We start from the raw sequence: 10,910 nt of genomic DNA on the forward strand, positions 1-10,910 counted from the left end.
GAGAAACTGGAACCTTCATACACTTCTGGTGGCAGTACAGAATGATACAGTCACTTTGGAAAACAGCTTGGAAGTCCTTTAGTATGTTAAGCATAAAATTACCATTATTGTTGTTCAGTTGCCAAATCATGTCCAACTCTTTTTGACCCCATGGACCGCAGCACACCAGGCCTTTCTGTCCCTCACCATCTCCCAGAGTTTGCCCAAGTTCATGTCCATTGTTCCTGTCTAAAATTACCATATGCCCTAGCAATTCCACTTCTTTGTATATAACCAACAAAAGTGAAAATCATATGTCCAAAAAAAACTCCTGCATGAATGCTCACAGCAGCACTATTCATAATACCCCAAAAATGGAAACAACACTAATATCCATCTACTGATGAATAGATAAACAAGATGCAGCATATCTGTACAATGGAATGCCATTTGGCAACCAAAGAAATGCATGCTACAACATGGGATGGACCTTGAAAATATTATAGAATAGTATTTTTAATTTAAAATTTTTAAGTATTAAAATATATCTATATATATAGGGAAACACTGAAAGGAATTATACCAAAATATAAGTAAAAACAAACTTTTTACATGGGTTACTTCCTTCTCTTTCAAGTCTTAACACTTCAACCTCTCTCTCGGCAATATTCTTTTCACCCTAACATCATTGCTTTAGCCAGCAAAAATCTAAACTCCAGATCCAATCCAGCCATCTGCCTTCTCCATTTCTATATTCAGGCTGCTGAGAACTACTACAAAAATAATACAACTGGTTATAAATACTCACTGCAACTGATTAGAAATGACACAACTGAGACTACACATTTGTGACCTTCAACCTAAACTGATATGGTAAATTTTCACTGTTTACCAGTAGTTCTTTCCTTTGTTAACCACAACTTCATATAGTCTCTCTTATCACTGTCATTCCACATCATAGGAAAGTCCTAACACATGAAATAGGGCTAAGAAAGGAAATAAAAGTCACTCTAATTGGAAAAGAAGTAAAATTATCTCTATTTGCAGATGTCATGATTGTGTACATAAAGAATCTACAGAAACTCCTAGAACTAATGAGTAAGTTTATCAAGTTCACAGCACACAAGATTAATGGACAAACATCTATTATATTCCTATATACTAGCATTGCACAATTGGGAAACCAAAATCAAAAGCACAATACCATTCACAATAACTCCAAAAAAAGTAAATAACTAGATATATATCTAACAAATCACACATAATATCTATATGCTGAAACTTATAAAACATTGATGAAGAAGCCATGGAAGACCTAAATAAATAGAGACACATACTATGCTTATGGGTCAGAAGATTCAGTATAATTAATATGTCAATACCCCCAAAACTGATAGACATTTAATATAATCCTAATTAAGATTTTAATTTTAATTAAAGTTTTTTGTATAGATAGACAAGCTAACACTAAAATTTATATGTAAAGTAAGGGAACTAGAATAGCCAAAACAATTCTGAAAAAAGTACAAAATTGAAGGACTCAAACTTCCGATTTTAAGACATACTATGATGCTATAGTAGTCAAGACAGTGTGATATTAACCAAAGGAACAGACCTATGAACCAATGGAATAGAATAAAAAACAAACTACATAGACAGACACATAAAGATGCTCAACTGATTTTTACACAAAAAAGCAATGGTGATTCAGTGGAGAACATACAGTCTTCAACAAACAGTGATAGACTAATTGGACATACCTACACCTACAGCTCACAACATGTACAAAATTTAATTCAAAATGATCATAGACCTAAATGCAAAACTGTAAAAATCTCAGAAGAAAATGTAGGAGAAAATATTTATTACTTTGAGTTAAGCAAATAGTTCTTAGATATGACATCAAAAGTACTATACATGAAAGAAAAAAATTACAAGTTGGACTTCAACAAAATTAAAAATGTATTCTCTGAGAAAAATCATTGTTAAGAGAATAAAAAGACAGGCCACTGACTGAGAGAAAATATTGCAAAACACATGTCTGATAAAGGATTTGTATCTAGATTACATTAAATGATCTAAAATCTCAAAAGTAAGAAAAAAACACAATAAAATAATAAGCAAAAGGTTTGAATGGATATTTAACCAAAAGTAGAAATAAGCATAAGAAAAAATGCTTAAAGGGGTGGCAAAAATGACAGAGTAGGAACACCCTGATCTCATCTCTGATGGACACAGCAAAATTACAACTACTTATAGAGTAGCTATCTCTGAGAATGAGCTGAAGATTAATAGAAAAGTTTTCCCACAGCTAAAGACATAAAGAAGGAACCACAATGAGACGTGTGGGAGGGGCAGAGGCAGTATAGTCAGGACCTACACCTTCAGGTGAGTGACCCACAAAGGGGAGGAATATAACAATCATAGAAATTTGCCCCAAGGAGCAAGGGATCTGATTCCCAAGTCAGTCTCCCCAGCCTGGGCATCCTATACTGGCAAGATGAGCTCACAGAACATCTAACATTGAAAACTACCAGGACTTAAGGTGAAAGAGCTGGAAAGCTATAGGAAATAGACCTTGCTCTTAAAAGGCACACAAAAAATCCCACATACCCAAAGTCCCAGGATAGAAGCAGTAGTTTGAAAGGAGCCTGGGTCAGACCCACTTGCTGATCTTGGAGAGACTCCTGGAGAGACAGAGGGCAACTGCTACTCACCCTGGGGAATGGAGACAGTGGTGGCAGCAATTTGGAATACCTCATTCTGATAACACCAACACAGGGAAGCATTATTTTGGAACTCTTCTACCAGCCTGTTTGCACGGGGGACTCAGCCTCACCCAAAAACAGGTTGGCACCAGCACCAAGTACCCTCAAGTCACACAAACAATCACAGGGATATCTAACTCCACCTACCAGTAGGCTAGCAGCAGCTCCAACCCCCCTGGGCCACAGAGCCAACTATGTGGGAAGCCTACCCCACATTTCAGTATGCCCACAGCCACTACACAAGGCATGGCCTCATAGCTAACCATACCAGGATCAAGACCTACCCACGAGCACACCCACAGTATTTAGCCCTGACACAAGAGAATGGCACATGCAGCCCACATAGGAGGCACCCCTAGAACATATAGCACTGGTGACCTGAGGGGAGCACGCTGCTGGGCTCCATAGGACGTCTCCTATATAAGGTCACTTCTCCAAGATTAAGAAACATAACCAGCCTACCAAATACATAGAAATAAAAACAGCAAATTAGGCAAAATGAAGTGACAGAAGGATTTGTTCCAAAGGAACAAGATAAAACCCAAGAAGAAGAGCTAAATGAAATGAAGATAAGCAAACTACCTGATAAAGAGTTCAAAGTAATCATCATAAAGATGTTCAACAAATTCATGAGATGAATGGGTTAACACAGTGAAAATTTCAACAAAGGGTTAGAAAATATAAAGGAGAATCCAATACATTCAAAGAATATAATAACTTGAATTAAAAAAAAAAAACACTAGAAGGAGCCAATGATATATTAGATGACACAGTGGAATGGATCAGCAATCTGGATGACACGTAGTAGAAATCACACAAGCTGAAGGGGAAAAAGAAAAAAGAACTTTAAAAAAGGAGAGAAATTGTTTAAGAGACTTCTGAGACAACATCAACATACTACATTTTCATTATGTGGGTCACAGAAAGAAGAGATAAAGGGTTAGAGAACATATTTGAAGAAATAATTCTTGAAAACTTCCCTAACTTGGGAAAGGAAACAGACAACCAGATCCAGAAAGCACAGAGCATCCCAAATGAAATGAATACAAAGAGGTTCACACCAAGACACATTATATTTAAAGGGAAAAATTAAAACAAGAATCTTAAAAGCAGCAAGGGAAAAGCAATGTGCTATAATACAAGGGAACTCACATAAAGCTATCGTCTGACTTTTCAGAAGAAACTCTGCAGGCCAAAAGGGATTGGCACAATATATTCAAAGTGATGAAAGGAAAAAAGTTACAACCAAGACTGCTCTACCCTACAGAGGTCTCATTCAGATTTAAACAAGTGATAATTTTGCAGACAAGCAGAAGTAGAAAGAGTTCAGCACCACCAAACCAGGTTAGGAAGAAATGTTAAAGGCATTCCTCTAAGCAAAAAAAGGAGTGAGGGGACACATGCATGTCTATAACCAATTCATGTTGATGTATGGTAAAAATGATCACAATATTCCACAATATGTAAGGCAAATGCTAACAAGTATGAAAGGGGAAATTAACACTAACACAATAATAGTGGGAGACTTTAATACCCCACTCACACCTATGGATAGATCAACTAAACAGAAAATTAGCAAGGAAACACAAACTTTAAAAGATACAATGGACCAGTTACACCTGATTGATATCTATATGACTTTCACCCCAAAACAATGAATTTCACCTTTTTCTTGAGAGCACACGGAAGCTTCTCCAGAATTGATCACACCCTGGGCCATAAATCTCTCCTTGGTAAATTTTTAAAAAAAAATGAAATCATTCCAAGCATCTTTTCTGATCACAATGTGGTAAGATTAGATGTCAACTACAGGGAAAAAAACTGTTAAAAATACAAACATATGGAGGCTAAACAATATGCTTCTGAATAGTCAACAATTCACAGAAGAAATCAAAAAAGAAATCAAAATATGCATAGAAACAAATGAAAATGAGAGCACAACAACCCAAAACCTATGGATTCAGTAAAAGCAGTGCTAAGGGGAAGGTTCATAGCAATACAAGCTTACCTCAAGAAACAAGAGAAAAATCAAATAAATAACCTAACTCTACACCTAAAGCAACTAGGAAAAAAAGAAATGAAGCACCCCAGGGTTAGTAGAAGGAAAGAAATCTTAAAAATTAGGGCAGAAATAAATGCAAAAGAAACAAAGGAGACCATAGCAAAAATCAACAAAGCTAAAGGCTGCTTCTTTGAGAAGATAAATAAAATAGGCAAACCATTAGCCAGACTCAACAAGAAAAAAATGAGTAGAATCAAATCAAAAAATTAGAAATGAAAATGGAGAAATCACAACAGACAACACACAAATACAAAGGATCATAAGAGAATACTATCAGCAACTATATGCCAATAAAATGGGCAACTTGGAAGAAATAGACAAATTCTTAGAAAAGTATAACTTTCCAAAACTGAACCAGGAAGAAATAGAAAATCTTAACAGACACAGCACAAGCACAGAAATAGAAACTGTAATCAGAAATATTACAACAAACAAAAGCCCAGGACCAGACGGCTTCACAGCTGAATTCTACCAAAAATTTAGAGAAGAGCTAACACCTATCCTACTCAAACTCTTCCAGAAAATTGCAGAGAAAGGTGAACTTCCAAACTCATTCTATGAGGCCACCATCACCCTAATTCCAAAACCAGAAAGATGCCACAAAAAAGGGGAACTGCGGGCCAATATCACTGATGCAAAAATCCTTAACAAAATTCTAGCAAACAGAATCCAACCACATATTAAAAAGATCATACATCATGACCAAGTGGGCTTTATCCCAGGGATGCAAGGATTCTTCAGTATTCACAAATCAATCAACGTGATACACCACATTAACAAACTGAAAGATAAAAACCATATGATTATCTCAATGCTGCTGCTGCTGCTAAGTCACTTCAGTCATGTCCGACTCATGTGTGACCCCATAGACGGCAGCCCACCAGGCTCCTCTGCCCCTGGAATTCTCCAGGCAAGAACACTGGAGTGGGTTGCCATTTCCTTCTCCAATGCATGAATGCATGCTGAGTTGCTTCAGTCGTGTCCAACTCTGTACCACACTATGGACAGCAGCCCCCCAGGCTCCTCTGTCCATGGGACTGTCCAGGCAAGAATACTGGAGTTGGTTGCCATTTCCTTCTCCAAATTATCTCAATAGATGCAGAGAATGCCTTTGACAAAATTCAACATCCATTTATGATAAAAACCCCCAGAAAGCAGGAATAAAGGGAACATGCCTCAACATAATAAAAGCCATATATGATAAACCCACAGGAGACATCATCCTCAGTGGTGAAAAATTGAAAGCATTTCCCCTAAAGTCAGCAACAAGACAAGGGTGTTCACTCTCACCACTACTATTTAACATAGTTTTGGAAGTTTTAGCCACAGCAATCAGAGCAGAAAAAGAAATAAAAGGAATCCAGATAGGAAAAGAAGAGGTAAAACTCTCACTGTTTGCAGATGACATGATCCTCTACATAGAAAACCCTAAAGACGCCACCAGAAAATAACTAGAGCTAATCAGTGAATATAGTAAAGTTGCAGGATATAAAATCAACACACAGAAATCCCGTGCATTCCTATACACTGAGAAAACAGAAAGAGAAATTAAGGAAACAATTCCATTCACCATTGCAATGAAAAGAATAAAATACTTAGAAATAAATCTACCTAAAGAAGCAACATACCTATATATAGAAAACTATAAAACACTGATGAAAGAAGGATGACACAGATAGATGGAGAAATATACCATGTTCATGGATTGGAAGAATCAACATTGTGAAAATGAGTATACTACCCAAAGGAATCTATAGATTCAATGCAATCCCTATCAAGCTACCAACGGTATTCTTCACAGAACTAGAACAAATAATTTCACAATTTGTATGGAAATACAAAAAAAAAACTCGAATAGCCAAAACAATCTTGAGAAAGAAGAAGGGAACTGGAGGAATCAACCTGCCTGACTTCAGGCTCTACTAAAAGCCACAGTCATCAAAACAGTATGGTACTGGCACAAAGACAGAAACACAGATCAATGGAACAAAATAGAAAGCCCAGAGATAAATCCACGCACCTATGGACACCTTATCTTTGACAAAGGAGGCAAGAATATACAGTGGAAAAAAGACAACCTCTTTAACAAGTGGTGCTGGGAAAAGTGGTCAACCACTTGTAAAAGAATGAAACGAGAACACTTTCTAACACCATACACAAAAATAAACTCAAAATGAATTAAAAATCTAAATGAAGACCAGAAACTATAAAACTCCTAGAGGAGAACATAGGCAAAACACTCTCCGACATAAATCACAGCAAGATCCTCTATGACCCACCTCCCAGAATAATGGAAATAAAAGCAAAAATAAACAAATGGGACCTAATGAAACTTAAAAGCTTTTGCACAACAAGGGAAACTATAAGACAGCCTTCAGAATGGGAGAAAATAATAGCAAATGAAGAAACAGACAAAGGATTAATCTCAAAAATATACAAGCAACTCCTGCAGCTCAATTCCAGAAAATTAAATGACCCAATCAAAAAATGGGCCAAAGAACTAAACAGACATTTCTCCAAAGAGAACATACAGATGGCTAACAAACACATGAAAAGATGCTCAACATCACTCATTGTAAGAGAAATGCAAATCAAAACGACAATGAGGTACCATTACACGCCAGTCAGAATGGCTGCTATCCAAAAGTCTACAAGCAATAAATGCTGGAGAGGGTATGGAGAAAAGGGAACCCTCTTACACTGTTGGTGGGAATGCAAACTAGTACAGCCACTATGGAGAACAGTGTGGAGATTCCTTAGCAACTGGAAATAGAACTGCCATATGACCCAGCAATCCCTCTGCTGGGCATACATACCAAGGAAACCAGAATTGAAAGAGACACGTGTACCCCAGTATTCATCGCAGCACTGTTTACAATAGGCAGGACATGGAAGCAACCTAGATGTCCATCAGCAGATGAATGGATAAAAAAGCAGTGGTACATATACACAATGGAATATTACTCAGCCATTAAAAAGAATGCATTTGAATCAGTTCTAATGAGGTGGATGAAACTGGAGCCTATTATACAGCGTGAAGTAAGCCAGAAAGAAAAACACCAATACAGTATACTAATGCATATATATGGAATTTAGAAAGATGGTAACGATGACCCTATATACGAGACTGCAAAAGAGACACAGATGTAAAGAACAGACTTTTGGACTCTATGGGAGAAGGCGAGGGTGGTATGGTCTGGGAGAAGAGTATCAAAACATGTATATTATCAAGTGTGATACAGATCGCCAGTCCAGGTTGGATGCAAGAGACAAATTCTCGGGGCTGGTGCACTGGGATGACCCAGAGGAATGGGATGGGGAGGGAGGTGGGAAGGCAGTTCAGGATGGGGAACACATGTAAATCCATGGCTGATTCATGTCAATGTATGGCAGAAACCACTACAATATTGTAAAGTAATTAGCCTCCAACTAATAAAAATAAATGGGAAAAAAATAAAAAGAGGAAGAACAACAAAAAAGATTGCTGGGAGAAATATCAACAACCTCAGATATGCAGATGACACCACTCTAATGGCAGAAAGTAAAGAGGCACTAAAGAGCCCCTTGATGAGGATAAAAGAGGAGAGTGAAAAGACTGGCTTAAAACTCAACATTCAAAAAACTAAGATCATGGCATTTGGTCCCATCATTTAATGGTAAATAGATGGGGGGAAGTGGAAACAGTGACAGATTTTATTTTCTTGGGCTCCAGGATCACTATGGATGGTGACTGCAGCTATTAAATAAAAAGATGCTTGCTCCTTGGAAGAAGAGCTATGACAAACCTAGACAGCATATTAAAAAGCAGAGACATCAATTTGCCAACAAAGGTCCTAATAGCCAAAGCTATGGTTTTCCCAGTAGTTACGTACAGATGAGAGAGTTGAACCATAAAGAAGGCTGAGCACTGAAGAATTGATGCTTTTGAATTGTGGTGCTGGAGAAGACACTTGAGAGTCCCTTGGACTGCAAGGAGATCCAACCAGTCTATCCTAAAGGAGATCAGTCCTGGGTGTTTATTGGAAGGACTGATGCTGAAGCTGAAACTCCAGTACTTTGGCCACCTTATGTGAAGAGTCAACTCATTGGAAAGACCCTGATGCTGGGGAAGATTGAAGGCGGGTGGAGAAGGAGGTGGCAGAGGATGAGATAGTTAGATAGGATCACCAAATCAATGGACACGAATATGGGCAAACTCCAGGAGATAATGAAGGAAAGGCAAGCCTGGTATGCTGCAGTCCATGGAGTTGCAGAGGGCCGGACAGGACTTAGCAACTGAACAACAACAGAAATAATGCTATTACTGTTTAGTTGCTAAGTCGTGTCCAACTCTTTGTGACCCAATGGATTGTTGCCAGCCAGGCCCCTCTGTTCATGGGATTTTCCAAGCAAGAATACTGGAGCGGGTTGCCATTTCCTTCTCCAGGAGATCTTCCTGACCTAAGGACCAAACCTGTGTCTCCTGCTTGGCTGGCAGATTCTTTACCTATCAAACTCATGTCTCCTGCATAGTAGGAGGATTCTTTACCTCTGAGCCACCATTTATGAACCTAAAAATGCATTATTCTAAGGGGAAAAACCCAGTTCATAGCACAGGGAATGTAGTCAATAATATTGTAGTATCCTTTGTATCATGTATAACCTATAAAAATTTCAAATTGCTATGTTGTATACCTGAAACTAAGAAGTCAACTATGCTTCAATTTTAAAAACAAAAATATTTCTGAAGTCTATGTGTTGTATGAGTCCATTTGTATGAAATTTTGGAAAAGGCAAAAAATACATAGAAAACAGATTAGTGGTTCCCAGGTTTAAGGATCAGAGGAAGTTCTGCATTCTATCTGAGATTGTGGTTACAAGATTCTACACATGTATAAAAGTTCACAGAACTGTAAACCCACAAAAGTTAATTTGACTCTATTTAAATTTAAAAGTTAAAAACAATCCTTCTTTCATGCTCCTCCACATCTTTCTACACCCTTCCCCCCATCCATACCATCAGACATCTTCTTAAGATGATGTCTTCCCAAACTTTGCTAGGTTATCTCCCGTGCATCACATAAATCTACTCATTCCTTAGGGAATCTGTCCATTTCTTGGCTAAATAACTACTGCATATGTATCTCCAGCCTAGAACTCTTTCCTGAGTTCCAGACCTGAATAACAAAGTGCCTTTCAACTTCACCCACCTCAAAACTCATTTCCTGTTTTGTTCCCTCTCTTTCATCTGTCATTCACATCTAATTATCCACTTAAGTATATTAAGTTTACTTCTCAAAGTAAAGCTCTGGAAGCTATATACTTTTTCTAGTTAGATTACCATGACTCCAGACCATGTGTTTGTCACCTGTATTACTGCAATAGCTTTTTAACTGATTTTCCTACTTCCAGTTTTGCCCCTTCCAGTCCATTCTCCACATTGCAACTAGAATGATGAAAAGTTTAAGTCTGTATAATGGCTGTTTCATTGGCTTCAGCAGAGTCTGAAATCCTTAACATGATTTAAAGCCCTTTTATGACCCGGCCCCTGCTCATCTCTCCAGATTCTCAACTCTGAAGCTTCCTCTCCGCTAGTTTTATCCCCAACTCTGCACTTGAACCACATCTCAACTTCCTTCAGCCCTTCAAACATGTCTCTGCTGCTTCTCATGATTGGGATACATCTATAGCAAGCTCCACCTCCTCTATTCCAGTCTACTTCAGCTGGATATACAGTACTTATTCTCTAGATTTCAGCTTCCACATCATATATATGGGTTTATCACTGACTAATGTCCCTTTTAGGAGAATTCCGTGGACAGAGGAGCATGTCAGGCTACAGTTCATGGGGTCACAAAGAGTTGAACGTGACTGAGTAACTAAAGAGAGAGAGATGATGACTTTATGAGAGCCCCCCCTTTTTTTTTATTCATGCATTTTTTTTTGTGGGTTTTGTCATACATTGATATGAATCAGCCATAGATTTACACGTATTCCCCATCCCGATCCCCCCCTCCCACCTCCCTCTCCACCCGATTCCTCTGGGTCTTCCCAGTGCACCAGGCCGGAGCACTTTGTCTCATGCATCCCCCCTGGGCTGGTGACCTGTTTCACCATAGATA

This window comes from Cervus canadensis, chromosome X, assembly GCF_019320065.1.
Source record: "Cervus canadensis isolate Bull #8, Minnesota chromosome X, ASM1932006v1, whole genome shotgun sequence".
Lineage (NCBI taxonomy): Eukaryota > Metazoa > Chordata > Mammalia > Artiodactyla > Cervidae > Cervus > Cervus canadensis.